Below are 21,311 nucleotides of genomic sequence, written 5' to 3'. Positions count from 1 at the left end.
TGTGAGATGAATTAAGAGTAAACTAAGCATTTTCTCAGAAATCTTCTTTCCAGATTTCATCTGAGGATATTTCCTTTTTCACCATAGCCCTCTATGGGCTTCCAAATATTACTTTGCAAATTCCACAAGAACTTTCTTAGCGAAAGGCTTCTTGAGCGGAAAGCTGTAACTCTGTGAGATGATTTCACAGAACACAATGAAGTTTCTCAGAAAGCTTCTTTCTCTTTGTTATCGGAGGATATTTCCTTTGGCCCTATGCTCTTCAAAGGGATCCAAAATATCTGATCTCAGATTCCACAGAAATAAGGCTAGCAAAGAGATCCACGAAATACAGATGTAACTCTGTGAGATGAATTAACAGAACACTAAACAGTTTCTCAGAAAGCTTCTTTCCAGATTTCATCTGAGGATATTTCCTTTTTCACCATAGCCCTCTATGGGCTTCCAAATATCACTTTGCCAATTCCACAAGAACTGTCTAGCGAAAGGCTTCTTGAGGGGAAAGCTGTAACTCTGTGAGATGATTTCACAGAACCCAAACAAGTTTCTCAGAAAGCTTCTTTCTCTTTGTTATCGGAGGATATTTCCTTTGGCCCTATGGTCTTCAAATGGATCAGAAATATCTTTTCACAGATTCCACAGAAATAAGGCTAGCAAAGAGATCCACGACATACAGATGTAACTCTGTGAGATGAAGTAACAGAACACTAAGCAGTTTCTCAGAAAGCTTCTTTCCAGATTTCGTCTGAGGATATTTCCTTTTTCACCATAGCCCTGTATGGGCTTCCAAATATCACTTTGCCAATTCCACAAGAACTGTCTTAGCGAAAGGCTTCTTGAGGGGAAAGCTGTAACTCTGTGAGATGATTTCACAGAACACAAAGAAGTTTCTCAGAAAGCTTCTTTCTCTTTGTTATCTGAGTTTATTTTCTTTGACCCTATCGTCTTCAAAGGGATCCGAAATATCTGTTCTCAGATTCCACAGAAATAAGTCTAGCAAAGAGATCCACGAAATACAGATGTAACTCTGTGAGGTGAATTAACAGAACACTAAGCAGTTTCTCAGAAAGCTTCTTTCCAGATTTCATCTGAGGAGATTTCCTTTTTCACCAACCCTCTAAGGGCTTCCAAATATCACTTTGCCAATTCCACAAGAACTGCCTTAGTGAAAGGCTTCTTGAGGGGAAAGCTGTAACTCTGTGAGGTGATTTCACAGAACACAAAGAAGTTTCTCAGAAAGCTTCTTTCTCTTTGTTATCGGAGGATATTTCCTTTGGCCCTATGGTCTTCAAAGGGATCCGAAATATCTGTTCTCAGATTCCACAGAAATAAGGCCAGCAAAGAGATCCACGAAATACAGATGTAACTCAGTGAGATGAATTAGCAGAACACTAAGCAGTTTCTCAGAAATCTTCTTTCCAGATTTCATCTGTGGATATTTCCTTTTTCACCATAGCCCTCTAGGGGCTTCCAAATATCACTTTGCCAATTCCACAAGAACTGTCTTAGCGAAAGGCTTCTTGAGCGGAAAGCTGTAACTCTGTGAGATGATTTCACAGAACACAATGAAGTTTCTCAGAAAGCTTCTTTCTCTTTGTTATCGGAGGATATTTCCTTTGGCCCTATGGTCTTCAAAGGGATTCGAAATATCTGTTCTCAGATTCCACAGAAATAAGACTAGCAAAGAGATCCACGAAATACAGATGTAACTCTGTGAGATGAATTAACAGAACACTAAGCAGTTTCTCAGAAAGCTTCTTTCCAGATTTCATCTGAGGATATTTCCTTTTTCACCATAGCCCTCTAAGGGCTTCCAAATATCACTTTGCCAATTCCACAAGTACTGCCTTAGCGAAAGGCTTCTTGAGGGGAAAGCTGTAACTCTGTGAGGTGATTTCACAGAACACAAAGAAGTTTCTCAGAAAGCTTCTTTCTCTTTGTTATCGGAGGATATTTCCTTTGGCCCTATGGTCTTCAAAGGGATCCGAAATATCTGTTCTCAGATTCCACAGAAATAAGGCCAGCAAAGAGATCCACGAAATAAAGATGTAACTCAGTGAGATGAATTAACAGAACACTAAGCAGTTTCTCAGAAATCTTCTTTCCAGATTTCATCTGTGGATATTTCCTTTTTCACCATAGCCCTCTAGGGGCTTCCAAATATCACTTTGCCAATTCCACAAGAACTGTCTTAGCGAAAGGGTTCTTGAGCGGAAAGCTGTAACTCTGTGAGATGATTTCACAGAACACAATGAAGTTTCTCAGAAAGCTTCTTTCTCTTTGTTATCGGAGGATATTTCCTTTGGCCCTATTGTCTTCAAAGGGATTCGAAATATCTGTTCTCAGATTCCACAGAAATAAGACTAGCAAAGAGATCCACGAAATACAGATGTAACTCTGTGAGATGAATTAACAGAACATTAAGCAGTTTCTCAGAAAGCTTCTTTCCAGATTTCATCTGAGGATATTTACTTTTTCACCATAGCCCTCTATGTGCTTCAAATTATCACTTTGCCAATTCCACAAGAACTGTCTAGCGAAAGGCTTCTTGAGGTGAAAGCTGTAACTCTGTGAGATGATTTCACAGAACCCAAACAAGTTTCTCAGAAAGCTTCTTTCTCTTTGTTATCGGAGGATATTTCCTTTGGCCCTATGGTCTTCAAATGGATCAGAAATATCTTTTCACAGATTCCACAGAAATAAGGCTAGCAAAGAGATCCACGAAATACAGATGTAACTCTGTGAGATGAAGTAACAGAACACTAAGCAGTTTCTCAGAAAGCTTCTTTCCAGATTTCGTCTGAGGATATTTCCTTTTTCACCATAGCCCTGTATGGGCTTCCAAATATCACTTTGCCAATTCCACAAGAACTGTCTTAGCGAAAGGCTTCTTCTAAGAAAAGCTGTAACTCTGTGAGATGATTTCACAGAACACAAAGAAGTTTCTCAGAAAGCTTCTTTCTCTTTGTTATCGGAGTTTATTTCCTTTGGCCCTATCGTCATGAAGGGGATCCGAAATATCTGTTCTCAGATTCCACAGAAATAAGTCTAGCAAAGAGATTCCCGAAATACAGATGTAACTCTGTGAGATGAATTAACAGAACACTAAGCAGTTTCTCAGAAAGCTTCTTTCCAGATTTCATCTGAGGGTATTTCCTTTTTCACCATAGCCCTCTATGGGCATCCAAATATCACTTTGCCAATTCCACAAGAACTGTCTTAGCGAAAGGCTTCTTGAGGGGAAAGCTGTAACTCTGTGAGATGATTTCACAGAACACAAAGAAGTTTCTCAGAAAGCTTCTTTCTCTTTGTTATCGGAGGATATTTCCTTTGGCCCTATAGTCGTCAAAGGGATCCGAAATATCTCTTCTCAGATTCCACAGAAATAAGGCTAGCAAAGAGATCCACGAAATACAGATGTAACTCTGTGAGATGAAGTAACAGAACACTAAGCAGTTTCTCAGAAAGCTTCTTTCCAGATTTCGTCTGAGGATATTTCCTTTTTCACCATAGCCCTCTATGAGCTTCCAAATATCACTTTGCCAATTCCACAAGAACTGTCTTAACGAAAGGCTTCTTGAGGGGAAAGCTGTAACTCTGTGAGATGATTTCACAGAACACAAAGAAGTTTCTGAGAAAGCTTCTTTCTCTTTGTTATCTGAGTTTATTTTCTTTGGCCCTATCGTCTTCAAAGGGATCCGAAATATCTGTTCTCAGATTCCACAGAAATAAGTCTAGCAAAGAGATCCACGAAATACAGATGTAACTCTGTGAGATGAATTAACAGAACACTAAGCAGTTTCTCAGAAAGCTTCTTTCCATATTTCATCTGAGGATATTTCCTTTTTCACCATAGCCCTCTTAGGGCTTCCAAATATCACTTTGATAATTCCACAAGAACTGCCTTAGCGAAAGGCTTCTTGAGGGGAAAGCTGTAACTCTGTGAGATGATTTCACAGAACACAAAGAAGTTTCTCAGAAAGCTTCTTTCTCTTTGTTATCGGAGGATATTTCCTTTGGCCCTATGGTCTTCAAAGGGATCCGAAATATCTCTTCTCAGATTCCACAGAAATAAGGCCAGCAAAGAGATCCACGAAATACAGATGTAACTCAGTGCGATGAATTAACAGAACACTAAGCAGTTTCTCACAATGCTTCTTTCCAGATTTCATCTGTGGATATTTCCTTTTTCACCATAGCCCTCTAGGGGCTTCCAAATATCACTTTGCCAATTCCACAAGAATTGTCTTAGCGAAAGGCTTCTTGAGGAGAAAGCTGTAACTCTGTGAGATGATTTCACAGAACACTATGAAGTTTCTCAGAAAGCTTCTTTCTCTTTGTTATCGGAGGATATTTCCTTTGGCTCTATGGTCTTCAAAGGGATCTGAAATATCTGTTCTCACATTCCACAGAAATATGGACAGGCAAAGCGATCCACGAAATACAGATGTAACTCAGTGAGATGAATTAACAGAACACTAAGCAGTTTCTCAGAAAGCTTCTTTCGAGATTTCATCTGAGGATATTTCCTTTTTCACCATAGCCCTCTATGGCCTTCCAAATATCACTTTGCCAATTCCACAAGAACTGTCTTAACGAAAGGCTTCTTCTAAGGAAAGCTGTAACTCAGTGAGATGATTTCACAGAACACAAAGAAGTTTCTCTGAAAGCTTCTTTCTCTTTGTTATCGGAGGATATTTCCTTTGGCCCTATAGTCTCCAAAGGGATCCGAAATATCTGTTCTCAGATTCCACAGAAATAAGGCTAGCAAAGAGATCCACGAAATACAGATGTAACGCTGTGAGATGAATTAACAGAACACTAAGCAGTTTCACAGAAAGCTTCTTTCCAGATTTCATCTGAGGATATTTCCTTTTTCACCATAGCCCTCTATGGGCTTCCAAATATCACTTTGCCAATTCCACAAGAACTGTCTTAGCGAAAGGGTTCTTGAGCGGAAAGCTGTAACTCTGTGAGATGATTTCACAGAACACAATGAAGTTTCTCAGAAAGCTTCTTTCTCTTTGTTATCGGAGGATATTTCCTTTGGCCCTATGGTCTTCAAAGGGATTCGAAATATCTGTTCTCAGATTCCACAGAAATAAGACTAGCAAAGAGATCCACGAAATACAGATGTAACTCTGTGAGATGAATTAACAGAACTCTAAGCAGTTTCTCAGAAAGCTTCTTTCCAGATTTCATCTGAGGATATTTCCTTTTTCACCATAGCCCTCTATGTGCTTCCAATTATCACTTTGCCTATTCCACAAGAACTGTCTTAGTGAAAGGCTTCTTCTAAGAAAAGCTGTAACTCTGTGAGATGATTTCACAGAACACAAAGAAGTTTCTCAGAAAGCTTCTTTCTCTTTGTTATCGGAGGATATTTCCTTTGGCCCTATAGTCTTCAAAGGGATCCGAAATATCTGTTCTCAGATTCCTCAGAAATAAGGCTAGCAAAGAGATCCACGAAATACAGATGTAACGCTGTGAGATGAATTAACAGAACACTAAGCAGTTTCACAGAAAGCTTCTTTCCAGATTTCATCTGAGGATATTTCCTTTTTCACCATAGCCCTCTATGGGCTTCCAAATATCACTTTGCCAATTGCACAAGAACTGTCTTAGCGAAAGGCTTCTTCTAGGGAAAGCTGTAACTCTGTGAGATGATTTCACAGAACACAAAGAAGTTTCTCAGAAAGCTTCTTTCTCTTTGTTATCCGAGGATATTTCCTTTGGCCCTATGGTCTTCAAAGGGATGCGAAATATCTGTTCTCAGATTCCACAGAAATAAGGCTAGCAAAGAGATCCACGAAATACAGATGTAACTCTGTGAGATGAATTAAGAGTACACTAAGCATTTTCTCAGAAAGCTTCTTTCCAGATTTCATCTGAGGATATTTCCTTTTTCACCATAGCCCTCTATGGGCTTCCAAATATTACTTTGCAAATTCCACAAGAACTTTCTTAGCGAAAGGCTTCTTGAGCGGAAAGCTGTAACTCTGTGAGATGATTTCACAGAACACAATGAAGTTTCTCAGAAAGCTTCTTTCTCTTTGTTATCGGAGGATATTTCCTTTGGCCCTATTGTCTTCAAAGGGATTCGAAATATCTGTTCTCAGATTCCACAGAAATAAGACTAGCAAAGAGATCCACGAAATACAGATGTAACTCTGTGAGATGAATTAACAGAACATTAAGCAGTTTCTCAGAAAGCTTCTTTCCAGATTTCATCTGAGGATATTTCCTTTTTCACCATAGCCCTCTATGTGCTTCCCATTATCACTTTGCCAATTCCACAAGAACTGTCTAGCGAAAGGCTTCTTGAGGGGAAAGCTGTAACTCTGTGAGGTGATTTCACAGAACCCAAACAAGTTTCTCAGAAAGCTTCTTTCTCTTTGTTATCGGAGGATATTTCCTTTGGCCCTATGGTCTTCAAATGGATCAGAAATATCTTTTCACAGATTCCACAGAAATAAGGCTAGCAAAGAGATCCACGAAATACAGATGTAACTCTGTGAGATGAAGTAACAGAACACTAAGCAGTTTCTCAGAAAGCTTCTTTCCAGATTTCGTCTGAGGATATTTCCTTTTTCACCATAGCCCTGTATGGGCTTCCAAATATCACTTTGCCAATTCCACAAGAACTGTCTTAGCGAAAGGCTTCTTGAGGGGAAAGCTGTAACTCTGTGAGATGATTTCACAGAACACAAAGAAGTTTCTCAGAAAGCTTCTTTCTCTTTGTTATCTGAGTTTATTTTCTTTGGCCCTATCGTCTTCAAAGGGATCCGAAATATCTGTTCTCAGATTCCACAGAAATAAGTCTAGCAAAGAGATCCACGAAATACAGATGTAACTCTGTGAGATGAATTAACAGAACACTAAGCAGTTTCTCAGAAAGCTTCTTTCCAGATTTCATCTGAGGATATTTCCTTTTTCACCATAGCCCTCTATGGGCTTCCAAATATCATTTTGCCAATTGCACAAGAACAGTCTTAGCGAAAGGCTTCTTCTAGGGAAAGCTGTAACTCTGTGAGATGATTTCACAGAACACAAAGAAGTTTCTCAGAAAGCTTCTTTCTCTTTGTTATCCGAGGATATTTCCTTTGGCCCTATGGTCTTCAAAGGGATGCGAAATATCTGTTCTCAGATTCCACAGAAATAAGGCTAGCAAAGAGATCCACGAAATGCAGATGAAACTCTGTGAGATGAATTAAGAGTAAACTAAGCATTTTCTCAGAAATCTTCTTTCCAGATTTCATCTGAGGATATTTCCTTTTTCACCATAGCCCTCTATGGGCTTCCAAATATTACTTTGCAAATTCCACAAGAACTTTCTTAGCGAAAGGCTTCTTGAGCGGAAAGCTGTAACTCTGTGAGATGATTTCACAGAACACAATGAAGTTTCTCAGAAAGCTTCTTTCTCTTTGTTATCGGAGGATATTTCCTTTGGCCCTATGCTCTTCAAAGGGATCCAAAATATCTGATCTCAGATTCCACAGAAATAAGGCTAGCAAAGAGATCCACGAAATACAGATGTAACTCTGTGAGATGAATTAACAGAACACTAAGCAGTTTCTCAGAAAGCTTCTTTAGAGATTTCATCTCAGGATATTTCCTTTTTCACCATAGCCCTCTATGGGCTTCCAAATATAACTTGGCCAATTCCACAAGAACTGTCTTAGCGAAAGGATTCTTGAGGGGAAAGCTGTAACTCTGCGAGATGATTTCACAGAACACAAAGAAGTTTCTCACAAAGGTTCTTTCTCTTTGTTATCGGAGGATATTTCCTTTGGCCCTATGGTCTTCAAAGGGATCTGAAATATCTGTTCTCAGATTCCACAGAAATAAAGCTAGCAAAGAGATCCACGAAATACAGATGTAACTCTGTGAGATGAATTAACAGAACACTAAGCATTTTCTCAGAAAGCTTCTTTCCAGATTTCATCTGAGGATATTTCCTTTTTCACCATAGACCTCTAAGGGCTTCCAAATATCACTTTGACAATTCCACAAGAACTGTCTTAGCGATAGGCTTCTTGAGGGGAAAGCTGTAACTCTGTTAGGTGATTTAACAGAACCCAAAGAAGTTTCTCAGAAAGCTTCTTTCTCTTTCTTATCGGAGGATATTTCCTTTGGCCCTATGGTCTTCAAAGGGATCCGAAATATCTTTTCACAGATTCCACAGAAATAAGGCTAGCAAAGAGATCCACGAAATGCAGATGTAACTCTGTGAGATGAATTAACAGAACACTAAGCAGTTTCTCAGAAAACTTCTTTCCAGATTTCATCTGAGGATATTTCCTTTTTCTCCGTAGCCCTCTATGGGTTTCCAAATATCACTTTGCCAATTCCACAAGAACTGCCTTAGCGAAAGGCTTCTTGAGAGGAAAGGTGTAACTCTGCGAGATGATTTCACAGAACACAAAGAAGTTTCTCAGAAAGCTTCTTTCTCTTTGTTATCGGAGGACATTTCCTTTGCCCCTATAGTCTCCAAAGGGATCCGTAATATCTGTTCTCAGATTCCACAGAAATAAAGCTAGCAAAGAGATCCACGAAATACAGATGTAACTCTGTGAGATGAATTAACAGAACACTAAGCAGTTTCTCAGAAAGCTTCTTTCCAGATTTCATCTGAGGATATTTCCTTTTTCACCATAGCCCTCTATGGGCTTCCAAATATCACTTTGCCAATTTCGCAAGAACTGTCTTAGCGCAAGGCTTCTTGAGGGGAAAGCTGTAACTCTGTGAGATGATTTCACAGAACACAAAGAAGTTTCCCAGAAAGCTTCTTTCTCTTTGTTATCGGAGGATATTTCTTTTGGCCCTATGGTCTTCAAAGGGATCCGAAATATCTGTTCACAGATTCCACAGAAATAAGGCTAGCAAAGAGATACACGAAACACAGATGTCACTCTGTGAGATGAATTAACAGAACACTAAGCAGTGTCTCAGAAAGCTTCTTTCCAGATTTCATCTGAGGATATTTCCTTTTTCACCATAGCCCTCTATGGGCTTCCAAATATCACTTTGCCAATTCCACAAGAACTGTCTTAGCGAAAGGCTTCTTGAGGGGAAAGCTGTAACTCTGTGAGATGATTTCACAGAACACAATGAAGTTTCTCAGAAACCTTCTTTCTCTTTGTTATCGGAGGATATTTCCTTTGGCCCTATGGTCTTCAAAGGGATCTGAAATATCTGTACTCAGGTTCCACAGAAATAAGGCTAGCAAAGAGATCCACGAAATACAGATGTATCTCTGTGAGATGAATTAACAGAACACTAAGCAGTTTCTCAGAAAGCTTCTTTCCAGATTTCATCTGAGGATATTTCCTTTTTCACCATAGCCCTCTATGGGCTTCCAAATATCACTTTGCCAATTCCACAAGAACTGTCTTAGCGAAAGGCTTCTTGAGCGGAAAGCTGTAACTCTGTGAGATGATTTCACAGAACACAAAGAAGTTTCTCAGAAAGCTTCTTTCTCTTTGTTATCGGAGGATATTTCCTTTGGCCCTATAGTCTCCAAAGGGATCCGTAATATCTGTTCTCAGATTCCACAGAAATAAAGCTAGCAAAGAGATCCACGAAATACAGATGTAACTCTGTAAGATGAATTAACAGAACACTAACCAGTTTCTCAGAAAGCTTCTTTCCAGATTTCATCTGAGGATATTTCCTTTTTCACCATAGCCCTCTATGGGCTTCCAAATATCACTTTGCCAATTTCACAAGAACTGTCTTAGCGAAAGGCTTCTTGAGGGGAAAGCTGTAACTCTGTGAGATGATTTCACAGAACACAAAGAAGTTTCTCAGAAAGCTTCTTTCTCTTTGTTATCGGAGGATATTTCTTTTGGCCCTATGGTCTTCAAAGGGATCCGAAATATCTGTTCACAGATTCCACAGAAATAAGGCTAGCAAAGAGATCCACGAAACACAGATGTAACTCTGTGAGATGAATTAACAGAACACTAAGCAGTGTCACAGAAAGCTTCTTTCCAGATTTCATCTGAGGATATTTCCTTTTTCACCATAGCCCCCTATGGGCTTCCAAATATCACTTTGCCAATTCCACAAGAACTGTCTTAGCGAAAGGCTTCTTGAGGGGAAAGCTGTAACTCTGTGAGATGATTTCACAGAACACAATGAAGTTTCTCAGAAACCTTCTTTCTCTTTGTTATCGGAGGATATTTCCTTTGGCCCTATGGTCTTCAAAGGGATCTGAAATATCTGTTCTCACATTCCACAGAAATACGGCTAGCAAAGACAGCCACGAAATACAGATGTAACTCTGTGGGATGAATCAACAGAACACTAAGCAGTTTCTCAGAAAGCTTCTTTCGAGATTTCATCTGAGGATATTTCCTTTTTCAACATAGCCCTCTATGGCCTTCCAAATATCACTTTGCCAATTCCACAAGAACTGTCTTAGCGAAAGGCTTCTTCTAAGGAAAGCTGTAACTCTGTGAGATGATTTCACAGAACACAAAGAAGGTTCTCAGAAAGCTTCTTTCTCTTTGTTATCGGAGGATATTTCCTTTGGCCCTGTAGTCTTCAAAGGGATCCGAAATATATGTTCTCAGATTCCACAGAAATAAGGCTAGCAAAGAGATCCACGAAATACAGATGTAACTCTGTGAGATGAATTAAGAGAACACTAAACAGTTTCTCAGAAAGCTTCTTTCCAGATTTCATCTGAGGATATTTCCTTTTTCACCATAGCCCTATATGGGCTTCCAAATATCATTTTGCCAATTCCACAAGAACTGTCTTAGCGAAAGGCTTCTTGAGGGGAAAGCTGTAACACTGTGAGATGATTTCACAGAACACAAAGAAGTTTCTCAGAAAGCTTCTTTCTCTTTGTTATCAGAGGATATTTCCTTTGGCCCTATGGTCTTCAAAGGGATCCGAAATATCTCTTCTCAGATTCCACAGAAATAAGGCTAGCAAAGAGATCCACGAAATACAGATGTAACTCTGTGAGATGAATTAAGAGAACACTAAACAGTTTCTCAGAAAGCTTCTTTCCAGATTTCATCTGAGGATATTTCCTTTTTCACCATAGCCCTATATGGGCTTCCAAATATCACTTTGCCAATTCCACAAGAACTGTCTTAGCGAAAGGCTTCTTGAGGGGAAAGCTGTAACACTGTGAGATGATTTCACAGAACACAAAGAAGTTTCTCAGAAAGCTTCTTTCTCTTTGTTATCAGAGGATATTTCCATTGGCCCTATAGTCTTCAAAGGGATCCGAAATATCTCTTCTCAGATTCCACAGAAATAAGGCTAGCAAAGAGATCCACGAAATACCGGTGTAACTCTGTGAGATGAATTAACAGAACACTAAGCAGTTTCTCAGAAAGCTTCTTTCCAGATTTCATCTGAGGATATTTCCTTTTTCACCATAGCCCTCTATGGGCTTCCAAATATCACTTTGCCAATTCCACAAGAACTGTCTTAGCGAAAGGCTTCTTGAGTTGAAAGCTGTAACTCTGTGAGATGATTTCACAGAACACAAAGAAGTTTCTCAGAAAGCTTCTTTCTCTTTGTTATCGTAGGATATTTCCTTTGGCCCTATAGTCTCCAAAGGGATCCGAAATATCTGTTCTCAGATTCCACAGAAATAAGGCTAGCAAAGAGATTCACGAAATACAGATGTAACTCTGTCAGATGAATTAACAGAACACTAAGCAGTTTCTCAGAAAGCTTCTTTCCAGATTTCATCTGAGGATATTTCCTTTTTCACCATAGCCCTCTATGGGCTTCCAAATATCACTTTGCCAATTCCACAAGAACTGCCTTAGTGAAAGGCTTCTTGAGGGGAAAGCTGTAACTCTGTGAGATGATTTCACAGAACACAAAGAAGTTTCTCAGTACGCCTCTTTCTCTTTGTTATCGGAGGATATTTCCTTTGGCCCTAGAGTCTTCAAAGGGATCCGAAATATCTCTTCTCAGATTCCACAGAAATAAGGCTAGCAAAGAGATCCACGAAATACAGATGTAACTCTGTGAGATGAAATAACAGAACACTAAGCAGTTTCTCAGAAAGCTTCTTTCCAGATTACGTCTGAGGATATTTCCTTTTTCACCATAGCCCTCTATGGGCTTCCAAATATCACTTTGCCAATTCCACAAGAACTGTCTTAGCGAAAGGCTTCTTGAGGGGAAAGCTGTAACTCTGTGAGATGATTTCACAGAACACAAAGAAGTTTCTCAGAAAGCTTCTTTCTCTTTGTTATCTGAGTTTATTTCCTTTGGCCCTAACGTCTTCAAAGGGATCCGAAATATCTGTTCTCAGATTCCACAGAAATAAGTCTAGCAAAGAGATCCACGAAATACAGATGTAACTCTGTGAGATGAATTAACAGAACACTAAGCACTTTCTCAGAAAGCTTCTTTCGAGATTTCATCGGAGGATATTTCCTTTTTCACCCTAGTCCTCTATGGGCTTCCAAATATCACTTTGCCAATTCCACAAGAACTGTCTTAGCGAAAGGCTTCTTGAGGGGAAAGCTGTAACTCTGTGAGATGATTTCACAGAACACGAAGAAGTTTCTCAGAAAGATTCTTTCTCTTTGTTATCGGAGGATATTTCCTTTGGCCCTATGGTCTTCAAAGGGATCCGATATATCTGTTCACAGATTCCACAGAAATAAGGCTAGCAAAGAGATCCACGAAATACACATGTAACTCTGTGAGATGAATTAACAGAACACTAAGCAGTTTCTCAGAAAGCTTCTTTCCAGATTTCATCTGAGGATATTTCCTTTTTCACCATAGCCCTCTATGGGCTTCCAAATATCACTTTGCCAATTCCACAAGAACTGTCTTAGCGAAAGGCTTCTTGAGGGGAAAGCTGTAACTCTGTGAGATGATTTCACAGAACACAATGAAGTTTCTCAGAAACCTTCTTTCTCTTTGTTATCGGAGGATATTTCCTTTGGCCCTATGGTCTTCAAAGGGATCTGAAATATCTGTACTCAGGTTCCACAGAAATATGGCTAGCAAAGACATCCACGAAATACAGATGTAACTCTGTGAGATGAATCAACAGAACACTAAGCAGTTTCTCAGAAAGCTTCTTTCGAGATTTCATCTGAGGATATTTCCTTTTTCACCATAGCCCTCTATGGCCTTCCAAATATCACTTTGCCAATTCCACAAGAACTGTCTTAGCGAAAGGCTTCTTCTAAGGAAAGCTGTAACTCTGTGAGATGATTTCACAGAACACAAAGGAGTTTCTCAGAAAGCTTCTTTCTCTTTGTTATCGGAGGATATTTCCTTTGGCCCTGTAGTCTTCAAAGGGATCCGAAATATCTGTTCTCAGATACCACAGAAATAAGGCTAGGAAAGAGATCCACGAAATACAGATATAACTCTGTGAGATGAATTAACAGAACACTAAGCATTTTCTCAGAAAGCTTCTTTCCAGATTTCATCTGAGGATATTTCCTTTTTCACCATAGACCTCTAAGGGCTTCCAAATATCACTTTGACAATTCCACAAGAACTGTCTTAGCGATAGGCTTCTTGAGGGGAAAGCTGTAACTCTGTTAGGTGATTTCACAGAACCCAAAGAAGTTTCTCAGAAAGCTTCTTTCTCTTTGTTATCGGAGGATATTTCCTTTGGCCCTATGGTCTTCAAAGGGATCCGAAATATCTCTTCTCAGATTCCACAGAAATAAGGCTAGCAAAGAGATCCACGAAATACCGGTGTAACTCTGTGAGATGAATTAACAGAACACTAAGCAGTTTCTCAGAAAGCTTCTTTCCAGATTTCATCTGAGGATATTTCCTTTTTCACCATAGCCCTCTATGGGCTTCCAAATATCACTTTGCCAATTGCACAAGAACTGTCTTAGCGAAAGTCTTCTTGAGGGGAAAGCTGTAACTCTGTGAGATGATTTCACAGAACACAAAGAAGTTTCTCAGAAAGCTTCTTTCTCTTTGTTATCGCAGGATATTTCCTTTGGCCCTATAGTCTCCAAAGGGATCCGAAATATCTCTTCTCAGATTCCACAGAAATAAGGCTAGCAAAGAGATCCACGAAATACAGATGTATCTCTGTGAGATGAATTAACAGAACACTAAGCAGTTTCTCAGAAAGCTTCTTTCCAGATTTCATCTGAGGATATTTCCTTTTTCACCATAGCCCTCTATGGGCTTCCAAATATCACTTTGCCAATTCCACAAGAACTGTCTTAGCGAAAGGCTTCTTGAGCGGAAAGCTGTAACTCTGTGAGATGATTTCACAGAACACAATGAAGTTTCTCAGAAAGCTTCTTTCTCTTTGTTATCGGAGGATATTTCCTTTGGCCCTATGGTCTTCAAAGGGATCTGAAATATCTGTTCTCACATTCCACAGAAATACGGCTAGCAAAGACAGCCACGAAATACAGATGTAACTCTGTGGGATGAATCACCAGAACACTAAGCAGTTTCTCAGAAAGCTTCTTTCGAGATTTCATCTGAGGATATTTCCTTTTTCAACATAGCCCTCTATGGTCTTCCAAATATCACTTTGCCAATTCCACAAGAACTGTCTTAGCGAAAGGCTTCTTGAGGGGAAAGCTGTAACTCTGTGAGATGATTTCACAGAACACAAAGAAGGTTCTCAGAAAGCTTCTTTCTCTTTGTTATCGGAGGATATTTCCTTTGGCCCTGTAGTCTTCAAAGGGATCCGAAATATATGTTCTCAGATTCCACAGAAATAAGGCTAGCAAAGAGATCCACGAAATACAGATGTAACTCTGTGAGATGAATTAAGAGAACACTAAACAGTTTCTCAGAACGCTTCTTTCCAGATTTCATCTGAGGATATTTCCTTTTTCACCATAGCCCTATATGGGCTTCCAAATATCACTTTGCCAATTCCACAAGAACTGTCTTAGCGAAAGGCTTCTTGAGGGGAAAGCTGTAACACTGTGAGATGATTTCACAGAACACAAAGAAGTTTCTCAGAAAGCTTCTTTCTCTTTTTTATCAGAGGATATTTCCTTTGGCCCTATGGTCTTCAAAGGGATCCGAAATATCTCTTCTCAGATTCCACAGAAATAAGGCTAGCAAAGAGATCCACGAAATACAGATGTAACTCAGTGAGATGAATTAAGAGAACACTAAACAGTTTCTCAGAAAGCTTCTTTCCAGATTTCATCTGAGGATATTTCCTTTTTCACCATAGCCCTATATGGGCTTCCAAATATCACTTTGCCAATTCCACAAGAACTGTCTTAGCGAAAGGCTTCTTGAGTTGAAAGCTGTAACTCTGTGAGATGATTTCACAGAACACAAAGAAGTTTCTCAGAAAGCTTCTTTCTCTTTGTTATCGTAGGATATTTCCTTTGGCCCTATGGTCTTCAAAGGGATCCGAAATATCTCTTCTCAGATTCCACAGAAATAAGGCTAGCAAAGAGATCCACGAAATACAGATGTAACTCAGTGAGATGAATTAAGAGAACACTAAACAGTTTCTCAGAAAGCTTCTTTCCAGATTTCATCTGAGGATATTTCCTTTTTCACCATAGCCCTATATGGGCTTCCAAATATCACTTTGCCAATTCCACAAGAACTGTCTTAGCGAAAGGCTTCTTGAGGGGAAAGCTGTAACACTGTGAGATGATTTCACAGAACACAAAGAAGTTTCTCAGAAAGCTTCTTTCTCTTTGTTATCAGAGGATATTTCCATTGGCCCTATAGTCTTCAAAGGGATCCGAAATATCTCTTCTCAGATTCCACAGAAATAAGGCTAGCAAAGAGATCCACGAAATACCGGTGTAACTCTGTGAGATGAATTAACAGAACACTAAGCAGTTTCTCAGAAAGCTTCTTTCCAGATTTCATCTGAGGATATTTCCTTTTTCACCATAGCCCTCTATGGGCTTCCAAATATCACTTTGCCAATTCCACAAGAACAGTCTTAGCGAAAGGCTTCTTGAGTTGAAAGCTGTAACTCTGTGAGATGATTTCACAGAACACAAAGAAGTTTCTCAGAAAGCTTCTTTCTCTTTGTTATCGTAGGATATTTCCTTTGGCCCTATAGTCTCCAAAGGGATCCGAAATATCTGTTCTCAGATTCCACAGAAATAAGGCTAGCAAAGAGATTCACGAAATACAGACGTAACTCTGTCAGATGAATTAACAGAACACTAAGCAGTTTCTCAGAAAGCTTCTTTCCAGATTTCATCTGAGGATATTTCCTTTTTCACCATAGCCCTCTATGGGCTTCCAAATATCACTTTGCCAATTCCACAAGAACTGCCTTAGTGAAAGGCTTCTTGAGGGGAAAGCTGTAACTCTGTGAGATGATTTCACAGAACACAAAGAAGTTTCTCAGTACGCCTCTTTCTCTTTGTTATCGGAGGATATTTCCTTTGGCCCTAGAGTCTTCAAAGGGATCCGAAATATCTCTTCTCAGATTCCACAGAAATAAGGCTAGCAAAGAAATCCACGAAATACAGATGTAACTCTGTGAGATGAAGTAACAGAACACTAAGCAGTTTCTCAGAAAGCTTCTTTCCAGATTACGTCTGAGGATATTTCCTTTTTCACCATAGCCCTCTATGGGCTTCCAAATATCACTTTGCCAATTCCACAAGCACTGTCTTAGCGAAAGGCTTCTTCTAAGGAAAGCTGTAACTCTGTGAGATGATTTCACAGAACACAAAGAAGTTTCTCAGAAAGCTTCTTTCTCTTTGTTATCTGAGTTTATTTCCTTTGGCCCTAACGTCTTCAAAGGGATCCGAAATATCTGTTCTCAGATTCCACAGAAATAAGTCTAGCAAAGAGATCCACGAAATACAGATGTAACTCTGTGAGATGAATTAACAGAACACTAAGCGCTTTCTCAGAAAGCTTCTTTCCAGATTTCATCGGAGGATATTTCCTTTTTCACCCTAGTCCTCTATGGGCTTCCAAATATCACTTTGCCAATTCCACAAGAACTGTCTTAGCGAAAGGCTTCTTGAGGGGAAAGCTGTAACTCTGTGAGATGATTTCACAGAACACGAAGAAGTTTCTCAGAAAGCTTCTTTCTCTTTGTTATCGGAGGATATTTCTTTTGGCCCTATGGTCTTCAAAGGGATCCGAAATATCTGTTCACAGATTCCACAGAAATAAGGCTAGCAAAGAGATCCACGAAATACAGATGTAACTCTGTGAGATGAATTAACAGAACACTAAGCAGTTTCTCAGAAAGCTTCTTTCCAGATTTCATCTGAGGATATTTCCTTTTTCACCATAGCCCTCTATGGGCTTCCAAATATCACTTTGCCAATGCCACAAGAACTGTCTTAGCGAAAGGCTTCTTGAGGGGAAAGCTGTAACTCTGTGAGATGATTTCACAGAACACAATGAAGTTTCTCAGAAAGCTTCTTTCTCTTTCTTATCGGAGGATATTTCCTTTGGCCCTAAGGTCTTCAAAGGGATCTGAAATATCTGTTCTCAGATTCCACAGAAATATGGCTAGCAAAGACATCCACGAAATACAGATGTAACTCTGTGAGATGAATCAACAGAACACTAAGCAGTTTCTCAGAAAGCTTCTTTCGAGATTTCATCTGAGGATATTTCCTTTTTCACCATAGCCCTCTATGGGCTTCCAAATATCACTTTGCCAATTCCACAAGAACTGTCTTAGCGAAAGGCTTCTTCTAAGGAAAGCTGTAACTCTGTGAGATGATTTCACAGAACACAAAGAAGGTTCTCAGAAAGCTTCTTTCTCTTTGTTATCGGAGGATATTTCCTTTGGCCCTGTAGTCTTCAAAGGGATCCGAAATATATGTTCTCAGATTCCACAGAAATAAGGCTAGCAAAGAGATCCACGAAATACAGATGTAACTCTGTGAGATGAATTCACAGAACACTAAACAGTTTCTCAGAAAGCTTCTTTCCAGATTTCATCTGAGGATATTTCCTTTTTCAGCATAGCCCTCTATGGGCTTCCAAATATCACTTTGCCAATTCCACAAGAACTGTCTAGCGAAAGGCTTCCTGAGGGGAAAGCTGTAACTCTGTGAGATGATTTCACAGAACACAAAGAAGTTTCTCAGAAAGCTTCTTTCTCTTTGTTATCGGAGTATATTTCCTTTGGCCCTATAGTCTTCAAAGGGATGCGAAATATCTGTTCTCAGATTCCACAGAAATAAGGCTAGCAAAGAGATTCACGAAATACAGATATAACTCTGTGAGATGAATTAACAGAACACTAAGCAGTGTCTCAGAAAGCTTCTTTCCAGATATCATCTCAGGATATTTCCTTTTTAACCATAGCCCTCTATGGTCTTCCAAATATCACTTTGCCAATTCCACAAGAACTGTCTTAGCGAAAGGCTTCTTTAGGGGAAAGCTGTAACTCTGTGAGATGATTTCACAGAACACAAAGAAGTTTCTCAGAAAGCTTCTTTCTCTTTGTTATCGGAGGATATTTCCGTTGGCCCTATGGTCTTCAAAGGGATCCGAAATATCTCTTCTCAGATTCCACAGAAATAAGGCTAGCAAAGAGATCCACGAAATACAAGTGTAACTCTGTGAGATGAATTAACAGAACACTAAGCAGTTTCTCAGAAAGCTTCTTTCCAGATTTCATCTGAGGATATTTCCTTTTTCTCCATAGCCCTCTATGGGCTTCCAAATATCACTTTGCCAATTCCACAAGAACTGCCATAGCGAAAGGCTTCTTCAGAGGAAAGGTGTAACTCTGCGAGATTATTTCACAGAACACAAAGAAGTTTCTTAGAAAGCTTCTTTCTCTTTGTTATCGGAGGATATTTCCTTTGGCCCTATAGTCTTCAAAGGGATCCGAAATATCTGTTCTCAGATTCTACAGAAATAAGGCTAGCAAAGAGATCCACGAAATACCGATGTAACTCTGTGAGATTAATTAACAGAACACTAAGCAGTTTCTCAGAAATCTTCTTTCCAGATTTCATCGGAGGTTATTTCCTTTTTCACCATAGCCCTCTATGGGCTTCCAAATATCACTTTGCCAATTTCACAAGAACTGTCTTAGCGAAAGGCTTCTTGAGGGGAAAGCTGTAACTCTGTCAGATGATTTCACAGAACACAATGAAGTTTCTCAGAAAGCTTCTTTCTCTTTGTTATCAGAGGATATTTCTTTTGGCCCTATGGTCTTCAAAGGGATCCGAAATATCTGTTCAGAGATTCCACAGAAATAAGGCTAGCAAAGAGATCCACGAAATACAGATGTAACTCTGTGAGATGAATTCACAGAACACTAAGCAGTGTCTCATAAAGCTTCTTTCCAGATATCATCTGAGGATATTTCCTTTTTCACCATAGCCCTCTATGGGCTTCCAAATATCACTTTGCCAATTCCACAAGAACTGTCTTAGCGAAAGGCTTCTTGAGGGGAAAGCTGTAACTCTGTGAGATGATTTCACAGAACACAAAGAAGTTTCTCAGAAAGCTTCTTTCTCTTTGTTATCGGAGGATATTTCCTTTGGCCCTATGCTCTTCAAAGGGATCCAAAATATCTGTTCTCAGATTCCACAGAAATAAGGCTAGCAAAGAGATCCACGAAATACAGATGTAACTCTGTGAGATGAATTCACAGAACACTAAACAGTTTCTCAGAAAGCTTCTTTCCAGATTTCATCTGAGGATATTTCCTTTTTCAGCATAGCCCTCTATGGGCTTCCAAATATCACTTTGCCAATTCCACAAGAACTGTCTAGCGAAAGGCTTCCTGAGGGGAAAGCTGTAACTCTGTGAGATGATTTCACAGAACACAAAGAAGTTTCTCAGAAAGCTTCTTTCTCTTTGTTATCGGAGTATATTTCCTTTGGCCCTATAGTCTTCAAAGGGATCCGAAATATCTGTTCTCAGATTCCACAGAAATAAGGCTAGCAAAGAGATTCACGAAATAGAGATATAACTCTGTGAGATGAATTAACAGAACACTAAGCAGTGTCTCAGAAAGCTTCTTTCCAGATATCATCTCAGGATATTTCCTTTTTAACCATAGCCCTCTATGGTCTTCCAAATATCACTTTGCCAATTCCACAAGAACTGTCTTAGCGAAAGGCTTCTTTAGGGGAAAGCTGTAACTCTGTGAGATGATTTCACAGAACACAAAGAAGTTTCTCAGAAAGCTTCTTTCTCTTTGTTATCGGAGGATATTTCCGTTGGCCCTATGGTCTTCAAAGGGATCCGAAATATCTCTTCTCAGATTCCACAGAAATAAGGCTAGCAAAGAGATCCACGAAATACAAGTGTAACTCTGTGAGATGAATTAACAGAACACTAAGCAGTTTCTCAGAAAGCTTCTTTCCAGATTTCATCTGAGGATATTTCCTTTTTCACCATAGCCCTCTATGGGCTTCCAAATATCACTTTGCCAATTCCACAAGAACTGCCATAGCGAAAGGCTTCTTCAGAGGAAAGGTGTAACTCTGCGAGATTATTTCACAGAACACAAAGAAGTTTCTTAGAAAGCTTCTTTCTCTTTGTTATCGGAGGATATTTCCTTTGGCCCTATAGTCTTCAAAGGGATCCGAAATATCTGTTCTCAGATTCTACAGAAATAAGGCTAGCAAAGAGATCCACGAAATACAGATGTAACTCTGTGAGATTAATTAACAGAACACTAAGCAGTTTCTCAGAAATCTTCTTTCCAGATTTCATCGGAGGTTATTTCCTTTTTCACCATAGCCCTCTATGGGCTTCCAAATATCACTTTGCCAATTTCACAAGAACTGTCTTAGCGAAAGGCTTCTTGAGGGGAAAGCTGTAACTCTGTCAGATGATTTCACAGAACACAATGAAGTTTCTCAGAAAGCTTCTTTCTCTTTGTTATCGGAGGATATTTCTTTTGGCCCTATGGTCTTCAAAGGGATCCGAAATATCTGTTCAGAGATTCCACAGAAATAAGGCTAGCAAAGAGATCCACGAAATACAGATGTAACTCTGTGAGATGAATTAACAGAACACTAAGCAGTTTCTACGAAAGCTTCTTTCCAGATTTCATCTGAGGATATTTCCTTTTTCACCATAGCCCTCTATGGGCTTCCAAATATCACTTTGCCAATTCCACAAGAACTGTCTTAGCGAAAGGCTTCTTGAGGGGAAAGCTGTAACTCTGTGAGATGATTTCACAGAACACAATGAAGTTTCTCAGAAAGCTTCTTTCTCTTTGTTATCGGAGGATATTTCCTTTGGCCCTATGGTCTTCAAAGGGATCTGAAATATCTGTTCTCAGATTCCACAGAAATATGGCTAGCAAAGACATCCACGAAATACAGAGGTAACTCTGTGAGATGAATCAACAGAACACTAAGCAGTTTCTCAGAAAGCTTCTTTCC

The sequence above is a fragment of the Macaca mulatta genome, chromosome X, assembly GCF_049350105.2.
Source record: "Macaca mulatta isolate MMU2019108-1 chromosome X, T2T-MMU8v2.0, whole genome shotgun sequence".
Classification (NCBI taxonomy): Eukaryota; Metazoa; Chordata; class Mammalia; order Primates; family Cercopithecidae; genus Macaca; species Macaca mulatta.
This window is presented reverse-complemented; position numbering follows the sequence as displayed.